Below are 21,139 nucleotides of genomic sequence, written 5' to 3'. Positions count from 1 at the left end.
ATCATGCTATGAATGTATGATATATATCGAGTAAAATGTACCAAATAAAAAGGTAGTAGAATAAGTGAAAAATGGGGAAAAACAACACTAAGGAAAGAATTCTCTGTGAATGTGATATATAAGTAAGGACACATAAGTGTGTAAAGAAATTAGTCACAAATAATATGCATATGTGTTGGAGAGAAGAGAGAGAGAAAAAAAAGAATGTGCAGAGATCTCTGTATTGTGCAGAGTTTCCATACATTAACAGAGGACAGGGAGTCTCAACTTGTGAACTCTTGGAGGCTAAGGAAAATGGTAAACATGATATTGAAAGGAGCAAAAAGTACATATAATTATTTGCTGTACACGGTAATATTTTAAAATCCCTCCTGACACTTGGAAGAAGTTGGAGTGTTTAAATTTAAGAAATGGCATAACGTGTGTTTTTATTAAAGTTGGCTAATATAAGGGGGATGGAATAAAGTTAAATTTTCAGCCAAAAAGTGATCTAAAGATTTAAGTGATGATGCTGATTAGATGATAGCTAGAGTGAAAGATGGAGAGAAGCAGATTCAACATATTTTTTAACATAGGAAATGTAAGAATTGATGGTCTCACAATACGGACTTAAATGAAACAAGGGACAAATAAATCATGGGTTCATATCTGAAATACATGTCAACAAAAATTGTAAAGGTTTTCCCCAAATTGCAGTTCTACTCTTTTGCCCTCTCCATAAATCTGCATCTCCCTTTCTCTGTCAATCTTCTGAAAATATAACAATATTTTTTTTTGTTTTTTGGTTTTTGAGGCAGGGTCTCACTACGTAGTTGAGACTGACCTGGAACTCACTATGTAGCCCAGGCTGGTCTCGAACTCACAGTGATCCTCCTGCCTCAGCCTCCTTAGTGCTGGGATTACAGGCATGCACCACCATACCCAGATAATAAACTTCTAAAAACATAGCGATCTATACATTCTCAAAACCTCTAAATGCAAAATACATTTTTTGGTTTTTCCATGTTCAAATTTTATTCAATAAAGTATGAACATTTCCAAATACAATACCCATGTATTTGATTCTCCTTGTAGCTCCATCTAGTTTTGCTTCACGTGTTCTGATTTTTCTTTTCCAAGGTATAAACTTACTGTCTCGATGGCCTTTTGATCCTGGTATCAATACAAAATGAACTTCTTCATCCTTAGCAATAATATTGGCTCTAAAATCTATTTTTTGATGTTAACATAAATCATTCCAGTTTTCTTTTGCTCAATGTTACCAGGGTAAATCTTTTTCCATACTTTACATTTAACTTATTTGTCTTTAAATTGTGTGTCCCTTATACAAAGGATATAATTTGGGTCTTCCTTGTATATAAAAATCCTATAATCTCTGTAGTTTGCAGAGATGTTTTAAGATAGTTATGTTTAATGTTATTATTAATATGATTAAAATTTGGTCTCTAGGGCAAGCCACAGAGGAGCTATCTCTCAATAAACCTCTCCTACTATTTTTTTCCTCATTGTGTTTATTGGCAAATTTTAGGTATACAGTACATTCACATTCTTTATTGGGATCTTGTACCTTTACATAATTTTAATAAGATATTACTATGATATTAAAATCTTAGCTAGAATTTAATAATAAAATAAATTAAATGAGGCAAATAAGAAAATAATTGTCCTATTCATTCTATTTGCATTTTTGCTCATGAGACTCTTGAATTTCCTGAGGGATTTCATGTCTCTGTCACCCTTTAGAGCAGTGACTGCTTCTGCTCCAATACACCTGTCCTTTGACATAGAAAGAAGGCAGTTGTCAGTTGTCCATGATGTTCATTCACAGACTTTTAAAAAATTCTTTAGTTTTTTTTTTTTTTTTTTTCTTTAAGAAGAATCAATCCTACTTCGGATCGTGTACAATGTTAAAATTACCTTATAGTTTTTCTTTAATCTACCTATATTGATAAGACACCTGCAATTTAAAAGGTGAAATGATTTAGTTGGCTCATGGTTCCAGAAACTTTATTACCCATGCTTGGCTGGCTCCATTGCTGTGAATCTGGGACAAGGCAAAACATCGTGGCAAAAAGGTATGGTTGAAGAAGGCTTCTCACTTCACGGCAGCCAGGAAAGCAGAACTCAGGGAAACAGCACCCCGGAGAGATGAACCCCCCAAAATCACACCTCCATTGACACATCTTCTCCAACTGAGCTACCTCCTAATGGTACATTCAGTGCCCCATGAGGCAATAATTTCTCCAAGAGTCTGTTACCCACTTGACACAGTTCCTAACCTCTGGATTATTTCTTCTGAACTTTCCATGATTTTAGCTCTGAGATAACACTACCATATGTTAGTGATTTCAATAGAAATTTAAACTAGTCCTTCATATAATGGCCTATAAATTCTATAATTGTTCTTCTCCAATATTCCTGTCTTCTACTCTAGATATCCAGTATAGCGGTTTTGAGATGATAAAGCCTTTGAGAGATGATTAGATCACGTGGTGCCACCTTCAAAAGGGGTGAATGTTGTTGTCACAAAACCCACTTAATTCCCAGGAAAGACAGTTATAAAAGAGTGAACCCAGCTTCTGCCCTCTTCTGTTTCTTTCTTTCTGGTTCTCCACAGTCATTTTCTGCTCTACATCTCTGCTGTATTGTGATATAGCCAAGGGGATTTCTTTCCAGACATTACTGTCATGTTGTTAGGAGTCTCTAGTCATCACCACTATGAGACAAATAAACCTCGATTGTTACATATTACCCAATGTTGGATATTCTGTTATATCAACTAAAAATGGACTAATATGAGCTGTCCATGAATACAAGTTGATTCATACTTTGTCCTGAAATGTTTAGGCACAGGTCAGCTCATTCTTTCCCCTCCCTTTCCCCCAAACTCTAGCTTGCTCATTTGCTCCTGCAAATATATTTACCCCGCCTGCTGGGACTCTTGCTGGGTGATCTTTGCCTTGAAGGCTTTTCTTCAGCTTTCTGATGCTTCAACTCTTTACATCATTCATGTCTCTGCTTGAGTGGCACCTTCTTGAAGAGTCCTTTCCCTATCATCTTATGAAGACTACTGTGCCCGCGCTCTTGAACTTATCTCTGCTTATTTTGTTCATAATACTGTACTTAAAATATTCTGAAACTGTAATTTATTAGTTTAATATTTATCTCTCCATTCAAGTATAAATGCTCTTAAAGCTTAAATTTTATTTTTCATAGTATGGTCCCACCACATAAAATAAAGGACAGTAGGTAGCTCAATGAATAACAGACCTGATATTTTAAAGAAAACAACTAATGTTACAAAGTATTTGAATAATTAAGTTTAATATTTGAAGGAGTAGTATAAAAGTGGCAGATGCATCCAAAAACACTGCAAAAGTTATGATCACCTAAATAATTTTCAAAATGATGCAGATGAAATTAATAAAAATAGTTGTGCAGAAGAATCTCATATAACCCATTTAGAATTTTTCTTTTCACAAGGTTGTAGTTTCAAGAAAAGAGACATTTACACTGGTGCTCCATACCAGAGTACCTGTCTATCATCTGTGAGGCCCTAGGTTTGATCCCCAGCAAAACACACACACACACACACACACACACACACACACCTCTGCACTAATAAGATTCATTCACAAGTAGCTAAAGTACAACAGTAAATCTATCATTTTACCAGGTCAGACCATTAGTTACAGAGATATCTATTGATTATTTTCAGACTCAGTCAGGTTTAATGACCTTGTTATCTGTAGAAGAAGTAAATTCAGTAACCTTAAAAATCATACCCAGAGAAAGTGGTGAGTACATGCACATAAATAATAATATTATAAATTTTGAATAACATATTGAAAAAGTGATTGAAAAAACACATTGAAAATTGAAAAACTAACCCAAAAGTGTAGTGAGCAGGTTAATGTTAAAGGAAAAAAAAATTGATATTTAAGACAAAAAATGTATGCCAAGCAATATTTTGGTATGTGGGTAAATACACGCTATCACTTCTAAGTAGTAGCTATTTTACCTTGCACAAATCATTTAACTTTTTGAGGTTTAGGATGGAGAATTTTGGTGAAATAATCAGGGTATAATGGTATTGCATACTGAAGTTCTGTTATTTCCTGTCTTATGTATTGTTCAGCCAAAATACTCACAACCCAAAGTTAAAGGAGGAAAGATTTATTGTGGATCACAGTTTGTAGAGATTTCCGTCCATAGTCAGCTGGCTGTGAGGCAGGATAACATAGCCAAGGGACATCACAGATGATAAACAGTTCATGGCAGGCAGAGGAAGCAAAGTAGCATGCAGCAAGTGACAACAGTAGCTCTGTTTCTGTCCCTTACATTCTATACTGGCTACAAGCCCTTAGGGAAAGTAACACTCACATCCAGGTTGGGACTTCACATTATCCACACCCAGTACTACGTCAAAATAGTCAGAGACCAATTAGTAATCACACTCCCAGCATTAAGCTTAATTGCGGCCTCACACCCTCTAGATCCCACTACCTCTGAGAATCCCCACCAGAACACTTCCTGAAAACCAAATAATTTAAAAAATTAATTTATTTTATTATTGAAGACAGTGGCGTGAGCAAAGGAAAGGGGGCTTTATACTTGCTTTCTTAAATACTTCTTTCAAGAGATAGAGTCAGGAAATTATATTGTTATATAAATACATGAGCTTAGATGGGATTTCACTGTTAATCAAAGCCACAGTTTTTAAGTTCTGGAAAGGAAAGTTTTAGGACTGGTTAATTCTTCATGGGAATAACCTATTCAGCTTATATTGGACAGTAGTTTATCCTGCTTGTGTTGAAGTAATTTAGGTATAAAATGCTTCATCATAAGGAAATAAGAAGGAAATTAAATCCTAAATTTGTTTTTTGAAATAATCTGATGAATTATAAAGACTGTGGCAGGTAGAATTATAAAAATAGTCTTGCAAAATTTCCATCTCTGTTTAGTCGATCAAACACCAACATAGGTGCAGCAGGAGGGGACTTTGTGAATGGAATAAGGTATCAACCAACTGGGTCAAAATAAGAAAGGCATCCTGCATTATCCAAGTGGGTGTAGTCTAATAACCAGCACCTTAAAGGAGGGAAAATCATTAGCCTTAGTCAGATATATGTGCCAAAAGGCAGAGCCAGGCCGGGTGAGTCACAGCGGGGAATGAGTCAACTCCCCAAACAGACTTGCACATGGGTGACAGAAACCATGAGCCAAGGAATGTGAATAGTTTCTCTAAGAATGAACCCTGAGTGATAGGTAGCCAAGAAGAGACCGGGAAGCTCAGTCTTGCAACTATATAGAACTGATACACAAATAGAATCAACTTGATCACTCACAGCTTCCTGAAAGAAACACAGTCCTGTGGAAGACTTGAGTTTGGCCTTGTTAAAACTAAAAATAGTAAAACTAGCTGAACTCATTGAACTTCTGGTCTATAAAATGTAAGATAACAAATGTGTGTTGTTTTAAGCTTCTAAATTTGTGGTAATCTGTTTTGTAGCAGTAAGATACTAAGACAATTGCAAAAATCAAAACTGCTTTCAGTCTGTTTGGAGATTACAGCCATGTTCAACTTGTAGACATTTAGAAATGGAAAAGAATGAATTTATTTCTGGTGCTCAAAGACCTGTTTTTTTTTTTTTTAGATTTTCTTTAGAGATTATATACTAAACTAATATATATTCAAAAAAGCACCCACACAGAAACATGAGCATAGTTTATATTATATTGAACTTAATAAAGAAAGCCAATATTTGAGAGACATGCATTGATTACACAAGAAAGACAGTATATGATAAGTAGTCATTGCTTTTTCACTACAATTTTGAACAAGTTTTAAACAATAGAAAATTGTGTCCGTATTTGAAGTTTGATGACTATCTGCTAATACATGGAGCTTTAACATAGTGGTTGCTTTTTTAATGCCTATAAACATTATTGTTTGACAAAGTGTTCTTGCACTGCAGTAGAGGAAGTGCTTTTTATGTAAGCATTAGAGTTGTCAGAGACTGAGCATCAACTGATAATTGCTCATTTCTCATCTGATATTTTCTGTCTTATTAGGAGAATACAAGTTTAATTTCTCTAAGGTCAAATTGGTCTTGGTGCAAAACTGTATCATCCTACTAATCATAATGTTGCTGAAATGCCTTAATAATCTGTTTTGCTTCCCTAACCTTGAACAACTGAATTTTCATTTCATTAACTTTTCTCCCCTTATTACTAAAAATATTTATTCTGGCTATAATGGTAATCTAATTTACTGATTTACATGCTTTGCATTAGTTATTTTTACACACATCTTATCCTCCCAAGTAAACTTAAACTCTTTTGGAGGTCACATTTTGTGTGTTAGCTTTTTATAGCCTCCAATATACTGAATACAAAATAGTTGTTTTGATTATAAACCACAGAAGTTCCTACAAATTTTCCTACATTTTTCCAGTACTTAATTATAAGAAATCTTACTGTGTTATATTCCTCTTCTGAGAATCCTAAAATATCTCTGAAATAGATAAGCTGTGGTTTGCTTTATTAAGATTAATTAAAACAAAAGAAAAGTTAACATTAAGCATGCAGATTGAGAAGTCTTGGTTACTCCTACACATCTGACCCACAGGTGAAACACCAACAATTTCAAGATTCCAGTGATTATTTTCACCGAAGTCCCAAACCCTACTAAATGCTTCCTTGTTAATTATCTATGCAAAGACGCTATTTCCATTTGAAAAAGCCACTGCCCAAATACAGTACTTGTTCTTTGACTAGCTACTAACTTCTAAAATTCATGGACCAAGCTGCTATCATGAGTTATTTATCTGACCTTTTGCAGTGTGTAGGTTCTGAATAATAGACTCTTGCTAATTGATTAAAAATGTAAATGAGAAATTAATAGCTTTCAGTGTAACTTTCCCTCTTTCCTGCAAGTGATCTCCCTTTCCCTTAAAAGTCACTTTTATTTGCCGCAGGTGCTATAATTGATATCTGCATTGCTGGTCAATTGAGATCACAGACTCAAGACAGGTATGAGCTCTAATCCCAACTCCATCTTGTATGAGCTGTATGATCTTGTAGTCGTTGCTTAATCATGGTAGGATTTTTATTTAATGTTTTTGTTTAAAAATTAATTATCTTTACATCCAGTTTAATTTCAAATATTATAAAACACAGGAAAAAAGGAGAGAGAGAGAGAGAGAAAGAGAGAGAGAGAGAGAGAAAGAGAGAGAGAGAGAGAGAGAGGAGGAGAGAAATCTATTACATGCTCCTGAGCTTGTTGTTACAGGGACTATGGACAGCTCCATTTGTTGCTCTAGGTGGCTTCCTGGTACCAGCAGCTAAGGAGAAGAATCCGTACAGTGAAAGTACATCGGGGAGCTCTATGATATTAAGTTTTATTCTCTGTAATCATATCAAACCACTTTACAATGTATTTACTCCAAGTACTTTTATTATATCTAATTATATTGTGGTTATAATAAGTAATAGTCTCTCTAAATCAGATATGGGTAAGGCGCATCATAATTAAGTTTAAGGTGAAGTACTATACACCTATAAAGCTGTGAAATCAAAGATAATATGTGTTCCAAAAATAAAAGTGTGGGACAAGTATAAAATATTAAATAACCCATTCTGAAAGTGAGATATAGGAATGAATGAAGATCTAACAGGTCCTTGGTAACTGAAATTCAACAGGGCAAAGAACATTAAATGTGACACACTGAAAATAATGTTTGACTTAAAGTCTCATCTTCTGGATTACAACTGAGCCCCAAAGGCCCTGAGTGGCTCCATTTCCATGACTTAGTGTGCACCTCTCGTGCCACAGTTTGTGGTTATTTTTGCCTGCAGCTCTCATAGAGTGGAATTAAATCCTATGCCTCTATGAGGCTTTGCTGTAGTGTGAACTCTACCGCACCTCGCTGCTTGGGTCCCGCATCCCAGGTTTCCATTGGGTCTATTCATCATTATTTAGGTAGAGGCAGCCATGTACCATGGCTCCTGATCTCTATTTGGGGAATAAGATGGCACCACAAAGACACTGCTGACACTTAATTGTTTCCACAGAGAGCAGCCACCAGAGCCCATGAAGTGCTCAGGCCCCGTGGCAGGAGTTACACTCGGTGTTGCACTGGGTCTGCACTTGATCTTAGCCAAAAGGCCGAGAAGCGACGGGAGCACTGGGTCTGAGTGCAGTGCTCCGAGGCGAAACTGGTCCGAAAATACCAAGGTTCCGAGTGAACCCCCGACTCCTCCTTTAAACTAAAATTTCCCTTGAGCCCCGTCCTTCTGGCCTATAAAGGAAGTGGGAACCCTTTTAATCTCTGAAATGTCTAGAAAGTCATTCTTCCATTGTCTTAGTGACTAGCACCTGACAGACCCATATTTATCTCCTTATTGAAGATTGCCCAGCCACACCCTTAGTGTTTCTTCCAAACGTACTTTTTCACTTGTTACAATGTAGACAGACTGAAAATTTCCAAATCTTTAAGTTCTGCTTTCATTTTGACTCATTTTTTTCCTTCCGTGATTTCTTTCATCTCCCTTCCATTCTAACTATTCAAGAGACTCCAAGAGCCACCTTCAGCATTGCTTTCACTCTATTTTACTTCATTTCATTTTTCTTCAAATATCCTATTTCATTTCATTTCGCTCAAATTCTTCATAAAACACTAGGAAACAATCACCATTCAGTTGGGTTCATTACCACTTTATAACAGAATCACCTTTCCTCCAGTAATACACTTCCCATTTCAATCTAGAACTTCAGCAGAATGGTTTTTATCATTCATATTTCTGCCAACATTCTGTTCACAGCCACTTACATAGTCCCTAAAATTGAAGCTTTCTCTCTAGTTCAGTACTTGCGAGCTCTTACCAGAGTTATGATGTTCATTCATGACGAGGTGTGAAATTCAAAACTCTTCAAGCCTATATTCACTCCCCAATTGCAGACCATATACACATTTTTGGTTGTTCCAACAGCAAATCCATTTCTGAGTCCCAATTTTATCATAGGCTATTGCAGTTTTCTATGCCATAGCCTGGGTAGCTTTTAAACAAGATAACTATTGGAAATACAAATTCCAAGTGCTTGCAGATTTAGTATTTTGGAAGAGCTCATATTGTAATTCTTTGATAACATCTTTTTGATGTGTCCTAACTTTTTGTGGAAGTTAGGCACCAAAGGACGCAAGTAGAAGGGGAAAAGAAGGTATATAGTGCTTTATTAAAAATTAAGAGAAATAATCTTACCCAGGAGAGTTCCACCATCAGGATCTGATCATCTTCCAGAGGCACCATCTCCTAATACTATTACGGTGGTTACCAGTTTAACATGACTTCTAGAGAAATGCATACATTTAGACTGAAATACATATTCATTAATTCACTTCAACCATGATCCTGTTGGTTGTATGGCTTCTTTGACTTCATTCACTTCTTGTCACTTTATACTAAGTATATTGTGTAAAAGATACAGAAGCCAGCACAGTGAAGGGAAATACATTATCAAACACTGTTGTATAAAATGTAAGAAAGTTTCCACTTGCAATACTTCAAAATCCAATAAAACCTTTAAAGGATCAATTGAGAACAACAACAACAACAACAACAAATCCTTCCAAAAGATACAAGGGCTTCAACTGAGGACAGCTTGTGAGATGTTGCTCCGTTATCAGTTGACTTTCCAATCCTGGCATTTTGGCATTCCAATAAGTCATACTGTGGTACAAGATTGCTTTGAAGTTCCTGGAATTTATGCTGTTTGATGCAAAAATTTGGTCTTCTTCTCAGTATGCAGGCTAGAACTTATCAGTGTCTATTGTGTGTGACACATACAATAGATACTGATGAGACAGATTCGTTTATTGGTCGTTATATTTGATATTCTTTTTACCCTTCAGCACCAGTTAGTGATAAATACCAAGGTATCACTCTGTATCCATTTTTTAAACAAACAATTCTGATACATTACATTGAAAATAATTGATAAAGTCTTAATGTATCTCTGGTAAGAACTCTATAATTGATATGATTTGGATGTCACCCAAATTTCCATCTCAAATGTTTGGTCTCCATCCATGGCAAGATAGGAAGGTAGTAGAACCTTTACAAAGAAAGTTTTAGTGAGAGGTCCCTGCAGGTAGGTTTCCAAAGGGGAGATAGGAAAACAAGCCTTTTTCCTTCCTCCATGTTTTGTTTCCTGGCCATGGGGTGAAGGAGTGAAGAGGGTTACTCTGCTGTGTCCCTTCATGATGAAGTGCCTCAGTGTGGGCTCCAGACGTGATAGCATCAACTGGTCATTCATAGCAACCTCCAAAACTGTGAGTTAAATATACCTTTCTTTTTATAAGTTGATCATCTTGGATTTTTAATATTTTTAGAAAACTAACACTGCAGTATGTATTTTAACACTGAAATTCACAATTCTTTTTCCCTGTAACAGGAAGATTCTTAAAGTAATATTGATCAAATTTTGAAAGGGCAAAATGCCAACTTTAAACTTACGTTATGTGAATGTATCTCTAAAAAAAAAAAAGCTTCAACTGACTTTGCTTTTATATAATTAACCTATTTGAGAATAATTTTTAAAATTTTTATTGGAGTTTTTTTTAATAGTCTCTATAATAATTTACTGATGTTTGGGGGATTAATTGAAAAATACTGGCTGTTACATATCTAAGTAAAAAAAAAATCTCAGATTTACAGTTTTTATTATTCATCCAGTATTCCTAAAACTTTTCATTTCTGTTTCAAGAATGCTCCTTAGCTCTGTGACATCTCATCAACATGAAGTATTGTGTTTTCCAATCTCACATCTGTCCAAAGGCTGATTTTATTTAAGTTCCACCTAAAACCCTCAAGGTACAGACTGATGAAAGTTTATTATGTATATTTTATTTCTGTGTCTATTCTTTCTTAGCTAGAGTATTGACTATACTACAAGAGGTTTAAAATATTATCAGAAACTCCTCCTAAGACAAATTTGGTAATTATATCCAGCGGCACAAAAACATATGATTCACTTTAGACTATTGTTTCAAACTGAATTGAAATTCAAAATTTAGCCATAAATTTTGATGATCTCTTCAAAATAACAGAGCAATGCAATGTTAGAGAAATTTCTCCATAGCATGTTAGTTCAAAATAACTTATACTTCAGAAAGCATTTTTGAGAAAGTGCTAGCCAAGCAACATTGACCCAGTTCTTATAAGAGTCAGAAGTTATTAACTCACTTCTTAATAATTAAATATAGAATCTATCTTCCTAGTCCTGCTATTTCTGTTGAAGAGACATATTGTCTGATAAACGGTGTTCCTGTTTTTCTTGGAGAGTTCCAACTCTTCACGAGTCACTTATCAGGAACAGCCTGCCACTGCATAGTAGGGCACCTCAGTGACATTCTTAGTTTTCTGTGCCTATGCAAAACTAATGGAACTAAGAAAGAACAGCTAATAGCAATGAGGCTACGTAGATTATCTTCTAAGATAAGGTATCGAACCAAGAGGCAATTGACGTCTGCAAATGGAGGGACTGAATTCCAAATATAAGAAGTAAAAAACGATGTGGGAAGACGGACCTGGAGCAGGGATGGAGAGCTGGGCCCATTGTCTCCCATCTTCCAAGAGAAGCAGAGAAGGACACAGATTGAATGCGGTGTACAGAGAACTACAGAAGCTGCAGGCCATGTGAGTCAAGAGAGAGGGATATTGAGAAAAGACAAGTTATTACCTGAAGTTATAATCTTGAAGAACCATATGTTGTCAAAGATGTGTTAAAGTTCCTTAGATTAACCATTCATATGCTGTACCTTAAGTGACTTAAAAGTAGGAAGTTATTCCAAATAGTCTGTATTTCAGTGTAAAATTATATTTTAAAATGTACCAAGAATATATGTGTAATATATATGCATAATATATAATGTACAGTTATATAATATTTGCTATATAATGTATTTTTATAATATTAATACATTTTTACACATCATTTCATTTATTCTTTGTAGGGTCTTCATCTAAATAAAATGTTTTCTTTCCCTGAGATTAACTTTGAAATTTTGTAATTGCATCATTCTTTATTTCCGTGCTTCTACCAGGCACCAGAGTTGGTCATAGTTCCTTATCTTTTGGGCTGAAGCAAGTCTTTATTTCTGAACAGAATATATTTGAAGCATTATAGTTCTACTTGGATTCGGTTGTTGTAATTTTCCATTAACCTGAGTCACAGGTTGTAATACTAAGAGATAATACAGGAAGATACCCTAAGATCTCCTGGATTCCATACATACTACCCCTTTACCTGCACTGTGGAGTAGTAGCCCTTTTCCCTTTGGTACTCAGGATTCCCCTGGCCACACTGTATTTTTGTTTTGGTTTTGTTTTTGTTTTTGTCTCTTAATTCAGAAGTACGTCGAATCCAAAGTGACTGGGTGGTAGTTTTAACTTTACTTAGCTCCACCTTAGGCAATATGTACAGACTGAGAGATGAAGAGGAGTGTGTGAGTAGAGACCACTGATGTTGATGTCATTTCATGTAACTTACTTGTGCCTTCAGAGAACTAATTAGATTTTTTTCTTCAAGTGACCTAGAATTTTTCTCCTTATAGTATTCAAGGAAATATTCAGTGTGAGTTTTCTATATTTTATTGAATATTATGATCAGCTAATCAACATCATAGCTATGCATGAACAGGGTAGTCATATCCTTTAATTCTACTGTATATTGTGATAACTACAAACATTTTGCTTTTAGCAGTTAAGTGCCAAAATTTGATCCACCCCACTCTTAGATCTAAATATTCTTTTTGCATTTTAGATTTTCTTATTAAATAGCTTCAGCACCCATGGTAAAATTTAATCCACGGAGAAGAGAAATCACTGAATTCTGCAAGCTGTTGAGGCTTTGCTGCCAAATTTATTTTTTTATGGTATTGGTGAAAACTATATCTTCTAGACTCTTTGTGTGTTTGTTACAAGGGATCAAACTCAGTCCTTGTGCTTGTGAGGCAGGCAATGACTTCTTGATTCTTAGTGTGAGTGAGTAGAGCTTAAGTGGCAAAACCCTCTAAAATGCTAACCTTTAGGGCTAGGGACTTAGCTCAATGGTTCTGCCATCTGCTCTCCCAGCCCAAGGTCCCGAGTTTGATCCCCGGTACCAAAACTAAATAAATACATAAATAAAATTCTAATCTTCCTAATCTCTTGAATCCTATCCTCTTCTTCAAACCAAGTATTTCTAGTCTGTTCACTTAGGAGTATTTTTGGTTCCATGTATAGGCTGAGCAAACCACGAGAGCATCTGTAACTGCATCAACAGCAACATTAAATCTACATCACCTTAGTATTTATATTAATAAATGCAGTCTGATAGAACTTTATGTTCTTTCCAAAATCATCTCACACACAACGTTTGTGTCCTCATACTCCAGATTTCGGCTTGTGTAAGTTATGTAATTCAAGTGGTTACTTTGGAGGAGAGTGTGCTTCTTCACGGAACATGTGTCATCATGCTTCACCTTTAGGGATTAGATGACACACAAATCTACTTATCGGACTGCAAACAAATGGGATGGGGTAAGGGAATTTCTACCCACCTGAGGTGCTTATAGGGGCAATGAGGAAGCCAACTTCACTGGTGAATTTGCTTTTTCTGTCAAGAGAATGCATATGAGAATCTAGAGGCTCAATATCATTAGATTCATAAAAACATTTCCACATTTAGCCTTTCTAGTTTATAAGATTCCATTCATTTCCAATGCCTCACTTTTAACAAGGAGAAAGCCCATGAGATAGAGAGCTCAATATGCCTTGTAATTCAGCCAGTCATGGGATGAGATTCTTTGATTTTCAGCAGTCTCAATTCTGTCACTATAGGAGATAAAAGTCTATGCTGGAACACACACAGAAGGGTCAGTTCATCTATGTCATCCTTAAACCGGAAGCTGGACTCCCTAAGTTCCTCTTCTCCTTGTACCATTTTGCCTAGCTTCAGTGAGAGCAATTGGCCAACCTTTCCTAGAGTCCATGTCAGGTCAGTTAATGTTCAGTCTTCTCTAAATATCCCTTTTCCATGATGCATAACTACCCTGGAAAGATCATTCCCAAAGTGTTTAAAACTATTATATATACAGTTACTCAGCTGCTTGCCTCTTACAAGTAATTGGGAATACCTAAAGTAGATAATTTACGTATTATATTATCCAGTCATGTTGTGGACAATTATCTCTTTGATACTCGACAAATATTATCAGATTCTTTAAATCAAATCAGATTGGAAAGTCAACTCCACAAAACCAGAAACCTATCTAGAAAATTCAATGCCATCATTCTATTTATTTAGATCCACTAATTGCTACCAAAATACATTTCAAGAAGGATTATTAAGAAATTTAAAAATTGCTTTTCATTTATAAATATATTAAAAATCTTACATAATTGATAATATGTGTATAACATAGGTAGATTATCCTATAATTATGATGGTTTAACTCTCCATTGTGTTTACTTTGCAAGTGCAATAGTGATACACATTGAATAAAAACTACATTTAAAAGTGTGAAGTTTAACTTTCTGGGCCAGTGATAACTGGTACAGTATTCCCTTGTGATACTGGTTATGGCCGTGAATCACAATTTGCAGTAATCCATATTTTATAGGCTTAATAATATGTTATATATTTAAAGTATTATATAAAGCATATGTATTATATATTTATGAAGAGAAATATGAAAAATTGGCTTATGTCCCTATATGTGATAGAAAAATCCTATGATCTGCCATCTATAAGCTGGAGACCCAGTAAATTTGGTGATGTAGAATTAAAGTTGTAATTTGTCTCTTATTATAATCAAGAGAGGTTGGAAGATGAAAGAGATAAGAGAAGTTATTCAGTTAATAATGACAGCCAAAACCCAACAAAGACAATTTCACATTCTTAAATGTATGTTAAAACTTTGATTAAAAGCCCTGGCAGCCAACTTCTAGGAAGCATCGTCTCCAATTTCCAGACTGCTAACTGCAGTGAATCAACAGCAGCAAGTACTTCTTATGGATTGCTCTCCTATCCCCACATTTCTCCACTTCATATCATCTTGCACCTTTGATCTATAGCCAGTGTAAGTTCAAGGAAAACAATTTACACTTTTCTTCTAAAAATTTTTCATTATAAAAATTTTCTGGCCTCTTAGGTTCAATGAATGTATTCCAAACTGCTTCGAAGCCTTTCTGCTGATGATAGTACAACTTGTCCCAGAGCTTTGTCCCTTTCTTGCTAGCTTCTCTAAAGGTCCAGTAAGCCCTTTCACTTCAGAGAAGACAGGATCTCAGGAGTTTTTGTTTAATATTGTTTAGTCCAAGTCCACAACCTTGAAAACCAATGTTGGGAGGTTCAGTTGAAGAGCAAGAGATCAATGTGCAGCTCAGACCCTCAGGTAGAGGGGACAAATTCTCTCTTCTTTGGTCTCATTCTGTTCAGGCTATCCAAGAGTGGATGGTGGCACTCTCTTTCTGGAGGCATTTTGCTTTATCGAAGACACCAAATTCAAGTATGAGTCCCATTCTTAAATATTCTCACAGAAACATCCAGAAATTTTTTTTTCTCATTGAGTTTATTGGTACACTTTAGGTATACAGCACAGTTACATTCATCATTGGGATCCTGTACCTGTACATGACAGGTCTTGGTTCTCCTTTTTTTCCTATACCCCTGCCCTCCCTTTGCCTCCTCATCCATCCCCTATTTACAGATAGTTTATTTCCATTTTTTCATTTTCTCATTTTTTCCCTTTCCCTTATTACCTTTACCCTACCCTTCCCATTTCCCCTACACCTTTATCACTTTTCTTGCTATTGCACATTGTCAATTATGTCATTAAGATCTGATGTACCATTATAGTTTTTCACACCAGAGAAACTATTCGGTCCTAAGTGAAACATCCAGAAATATTTCGCCAACTAACACAGAGGATCCTGTAATCCTATAAAGTTAAGCCATGAAATGATCCATCACAAAAACTACATTGTCAATAAAAATTATTCCAAATAAAACTACTTAAAGTCATTTATTTTAAAATATTTTGATGATTTTCATATATATACTTTCAAGTTTCTTAATTTCACTTACAATTTACTACACTGACAAAAATGAACACTAATTCTTACTTCATGCCATATTTAATAATTAATTCTAAATTAATCACAATCCTGTATGTATGAGCTAAATGTATTAGAATTATGGTAGAACGCACAGAAAAAAAAATCATGTTTCTGTGCCAGTAGATCTGAACTGTCAAAATGAGTGGGTTAAGAGACCCATGGATAGGAGGTTGGATAGTGGAGTTGCTATGTTCATAGCAGATTTATCTATTCATACACATAGCTGAGTGTGTTCTTAAGAAGCGCAGCCCAATTGGATCAATGCAGGGTGTGCTTGACAGTATTTATCTCATTCACTCTTCTCCTGTGTTCTGCTTTTTGGAAGCCATGGTGTAAGTAACTTTGCTCCATCATATCCTTACACATGATGTTTCTTTGGAACCAGGCAATCATGAACTGAAGTCTCTGAAATTATGCGCCAAATTAAACTGCTCCTCTTTAAGCTTATAGGTGTCATGTGTTTTTTTCCCCAGCAATAGGAAAGTAGTAAGAAAGCTCACTTCCACTGCTGTTGCCTTGATTGAATAATTTAATTAAATGTTATAAAGGAAAGGAAGCATAAAACATACAAGTTTTAAAAAGTATAAATTGGACTTCATCAAAATTAAAATAGTCTGCTTTTCAAAAAGATACTGCTACTGAAAGAAAAACAATACAAGCTACAGCTCTGAATAATGTTTGGGAATTATTTTTAATAAATGATCTTATCTAGAATATGTGAAGAATGCTATTAACTCAATATAAAAGATAAATATTCTATTTAGAATAGGCAAAAATTTGCACCCTATGTAAATGATATACTGTATTGATCGCATACACCTACATTAAAAAAAATTCAATCTTTACATGGTCATCGTTGAAATATAAACAACATAGTGAGATACCATTGTATAACTTTTAGAGTGACTAAAAGGTCCCTGGTAGTAAGAAATATTTTTAAAGATGATGATCCACTGAATCTCTCCTAAATGATGGAATAAACAAAATCATGTAACCAATATAGAAAAGCATAGCTATATACTTTTCTAACTTTGTAGTTAAACATACTCTGATCATATGACACAGCCACTTTAAATCTATTTTTTAATCCAAAGAAATGAAAGCACATTAAAATTAGTACTTATGTCCAAATATTCATAGTAGCTTCATTCATAATGGTTAAACTCTGGAAGTAAGTCAAGTGGCTGTTACCCATTGAATGAAAAAACAAATTGTCAATATTCACACAATAAGATAATATTAGAGTAAAAGAAAGAAATTACTGATATTTTCAACTCGAGTGAATCTCAAAAGCATTATGATAAGTGAAAAAGATTGCTGCATGTTCAATGATTTCATTTACATAACTTTCAAGCAAGAGCAAAAGTATAATGTTAAATGGAAGGTCAGTGATTTTCAGGGTCATTTTTTATGGACTTGGAACCAATATAAAAATGTAGGCGTAGACTGAATAGTGTAGTTCCACCACCACCCACCTAAAGTACATCCACATAATAATTTCCTGTGTCTGTAGATTTCACCTTATATGGTGAAAGACATTACAGATAGAATTACAATGAACATTTTGTGATTGGGATATAAAGGTGGAACTTTTGTCATCACAAAGGGTTGCAGAAAGTGCCAGAGACAGCACCACAGGAGAGAAGCAGATGTGAACCCAACAATTGCAATTCTGAGCTTTTAGCAAGACCTAGCAGTCATAATCCAAGGAATGATGATACCTCCAAAAATTAAGAAGGAGGAATCAGCTTTACTAAAACCTAATTTTATTCTCAATATTCATTTCCAAGAAAATATATTTGTGCTGCTTGCAATCATTGTTTTGTGATCATTTGTTTTACTGGCTATAGGACACTAATATAGAACACAAATAAAATTTCACAATTAATGAAAATGGTTTATGCAATGATTACAGTTGGGGTGATGGGGGTACATGAGCACATAAAACCTCACTGAAATATAGACATTAATAGAGTAGTATTGTAAATTGCTAGCCTAGGTAAAGATAAAAACTCAAAATTTCAGTGCAATATTTTTGAATGCATATAGCTTCTAGTCTCCAGTACAAAGATAAGTATATCATAGTGACTCAGAAAATGTCTGCTGATTAAATAAAACTGTGAATGAAGTAGCATATTTTTAGCACAATTTTTTGCAATATATATATATATATATATATATATATGTATATACATATATATATATATATATATATATATATTGCAAAAAATTGTGCTAAAAATATGCTACTTCATTCACAGTTTTATTTAATCAGCAGACATTTTCTGAGTCACTATGATATACTTATCTTTGTACTGGAGACTAGACAGTTAAAATTTTCAGGTTATCACAAAGTTCTTTTTCTCCTCTAGAGACAGATATCCAGTCCATTTATTGTGCTAAAGGCTTCTATTTGCACATAAAAGAGAGCAAGATAAACACCACGCAGATATCTCCTAAGGTGATTAAACAGCACTCAAACATCCCTGTGTATCTGGACTCTATTTGCTCTCTCAGGTATAGAGACACACACAGCCTGGATAGCCTGTGATGTCAGCATGCTACTGGCTACCGTCTGGATTCCTGCTTTGTTAAACAGCACGATGAGCCAACTCTTCAGTTCCTTCCTCTCAATTCCAAAGGCACTACTTTGTGTTTCCAATTATGTAATAGATTCTACTATGGAGGAGACTGTTGACACATTTTTTCCTCTGTATTGCTAAGCTTTGCATCATGCAATAGCATTAAGAACGTAGAAGTTTGGCAAAAGACAGACAAATTCTCTGGTCGAGATGACAAAGCATTATGAGGTTTAAACCGTGGTCTAATTAAGTTTCTAAGAAAAAAAATGCTTACAGTATACAATGATTTGATTGCATTTTGATGTTATGTACAATGTTTACTTCACCGGATTCTTATGAAACAATTTCATCTTTAGATAGCTTTGAACTAAACCATTCTGTTCACTGGTCTCAGAAAATTTTAATATTGAATTCAACTGCTACTTCTCTTATTTTTACAGAAATTTTATTGAAGAATGGAAGCCAGGGTTTCATGTTTTTATTGTTACCATAAAACCAGTAAAACATCCCCTATATGGAGCTGTAAATGATACTAATGTATCTTTTTGCAGTCTTTTATAGCATTTTTAAAAACATTTCCTCAAGAACTTTAGCTGCCACCCTCCTTGGAAAAGTTTGACTTTTATTTTTTTAGCTATCAATATTTCTAAGGTTTCTTCACTCTGAAAACATACTAGTAATTACACTGTAATAGGACTTTTTTTAGTAGTACTAGGGATCAAACTCAGTATCTGGTACTTGCTGGGCAAGTGTGGCGCCTCTGAGTTCATTCCCTCTTAGATTATGATTTCCTGAAAGCACATCAAACTAATATCTGTCTTCTATTTTAGGATTTTACCCCTTAGATTTTATAATGAAAATTTTTAGGGTCAGGGATGTACCTCAGCGGGGCTGCACCTGCCTGCCAAGTGTAAGGTGCTGAGTTCAGTCCCCAGTAACGAAAGAAAAAAGAGAAAAAGCAAATTTATACAACTTTACAGTAAATATTCCTATGCCATTTTAACTTCACTGAACTTATTTTTGTAACATACTGGTCAATTTCCTATCCAACCTCGAACCTATTTTTATTTTGGACACATATTGAGTAAATTGTAGATATTAACATATTTTCTACAAAGTGTTTTGAGTACATATTGGTGATAGCATTCACTACTTACATTTTTTGTTATAAAATTTCTACACAAAGAAATGCATACAGTTTCATTTGTGTGCATTTACAAATATATTCACTTATTTCTGAGATTGCTTTTAATCATGTCACCCATATGTCAAGATATATGTTAACATTATTCTAAGTATCTCCTAGCTCTCTTCAAAGTCAATACCACCCTGAGTGAACCTCAGCTCTAAATGAAGTTATATTTAGTTGCCATATATTTAGTTGTTCATATGAATATATATGTGTGCGTGTGTGTGAGTGTGTGTGTGTGTGTGTGTTTTAATGGTAGCAAAATTTTATTAAAGTTAGAAGAAGAAACAGGCTCTGTAGAGTAAGTTTGGGTCAAATAAAAGTAGGAAAAGAAGTACATCTTACAGCGTGAGGAAAGGCCATTATGTGAGCATGGACATAGTAGACACTTAGGTATATTTTTGAGCCAAGATATTTGATAAAAGCAGAAGAAGAGTTTGGAATGTTGGAGAAAAGACTTGAAAATCTGTTTTTCAAGAAAGCAAAATGAATGCTAATAAAAATTGTTAAATTTATTTTTAGAACTCTAGAAATTAATAAATACTTGAAACCATGCTAAAGGCATTCATTGAAAGAATCAAAAAAGAAACCATTAGCAGAACTAAGAGACAATCTACAATGTGGGAAAAAATTTTTACCAGCTGTACCTCAGACAAAGGACTATTATCAAGGATATATAAAGAACTCAAAACAATCAGTCCCCCCAAATATAAAGACCCGATCCAAAAATGGGCATCCGAAATGAACAGACATTTCTCATACAAAGAAGTGAAAGCAGCAAGAAAATATATGAAAAAATGTTCCACATCACTGGTCATTCGAGAGATGCAGATGAAAACAACACTAAGATTCCACCTCACCCCACAAAGAATGGCTGCTATCAAGAAATCACACAATAACAAATGTTGGCGGGGTTGTGGGGAGAAAGGAACCCTCCTCCATTGTTGGTGGGAGTGCAGACTAGTGCAACCACTATGGAAATCAATATGGAGATACCTCAAAGAGCTTGGACTGGAGGTTCCATTTGACCCAGCCATCCCTCTGTTGGGTATCTTTCCAAGAGAACTAAAAGAATCATATCACAGAGAAGTATGTGCACCCATGTTTATAGCGGCACAGTTTGTAATAGCTAAATCTTGGAAACAACCTATTTGCCCATCCGTTGGAAACTGGATAAAGAAGTTGTGGTTTTTCTATAAAATGG

Source organism: Fukomys damarensis, unplaced genomic scaffold, assembly GCF_012274545.1.
Source record: "Fukomys damarensis isolate Sample0158 unplaced genomic scaffold, DMR_v1.0_HiC HiC_scaffold_24, whole genome shotgun sequence".
NCBI classification, from domain to species: Eukaryota; Metazoa; Chordata; class Mammalia; order Rodentia; family Bathyergidae; genus Fukomys; species Fukomys damarensis.
This window is presented reverse-complemented; position numbering follows the sequence as displayed.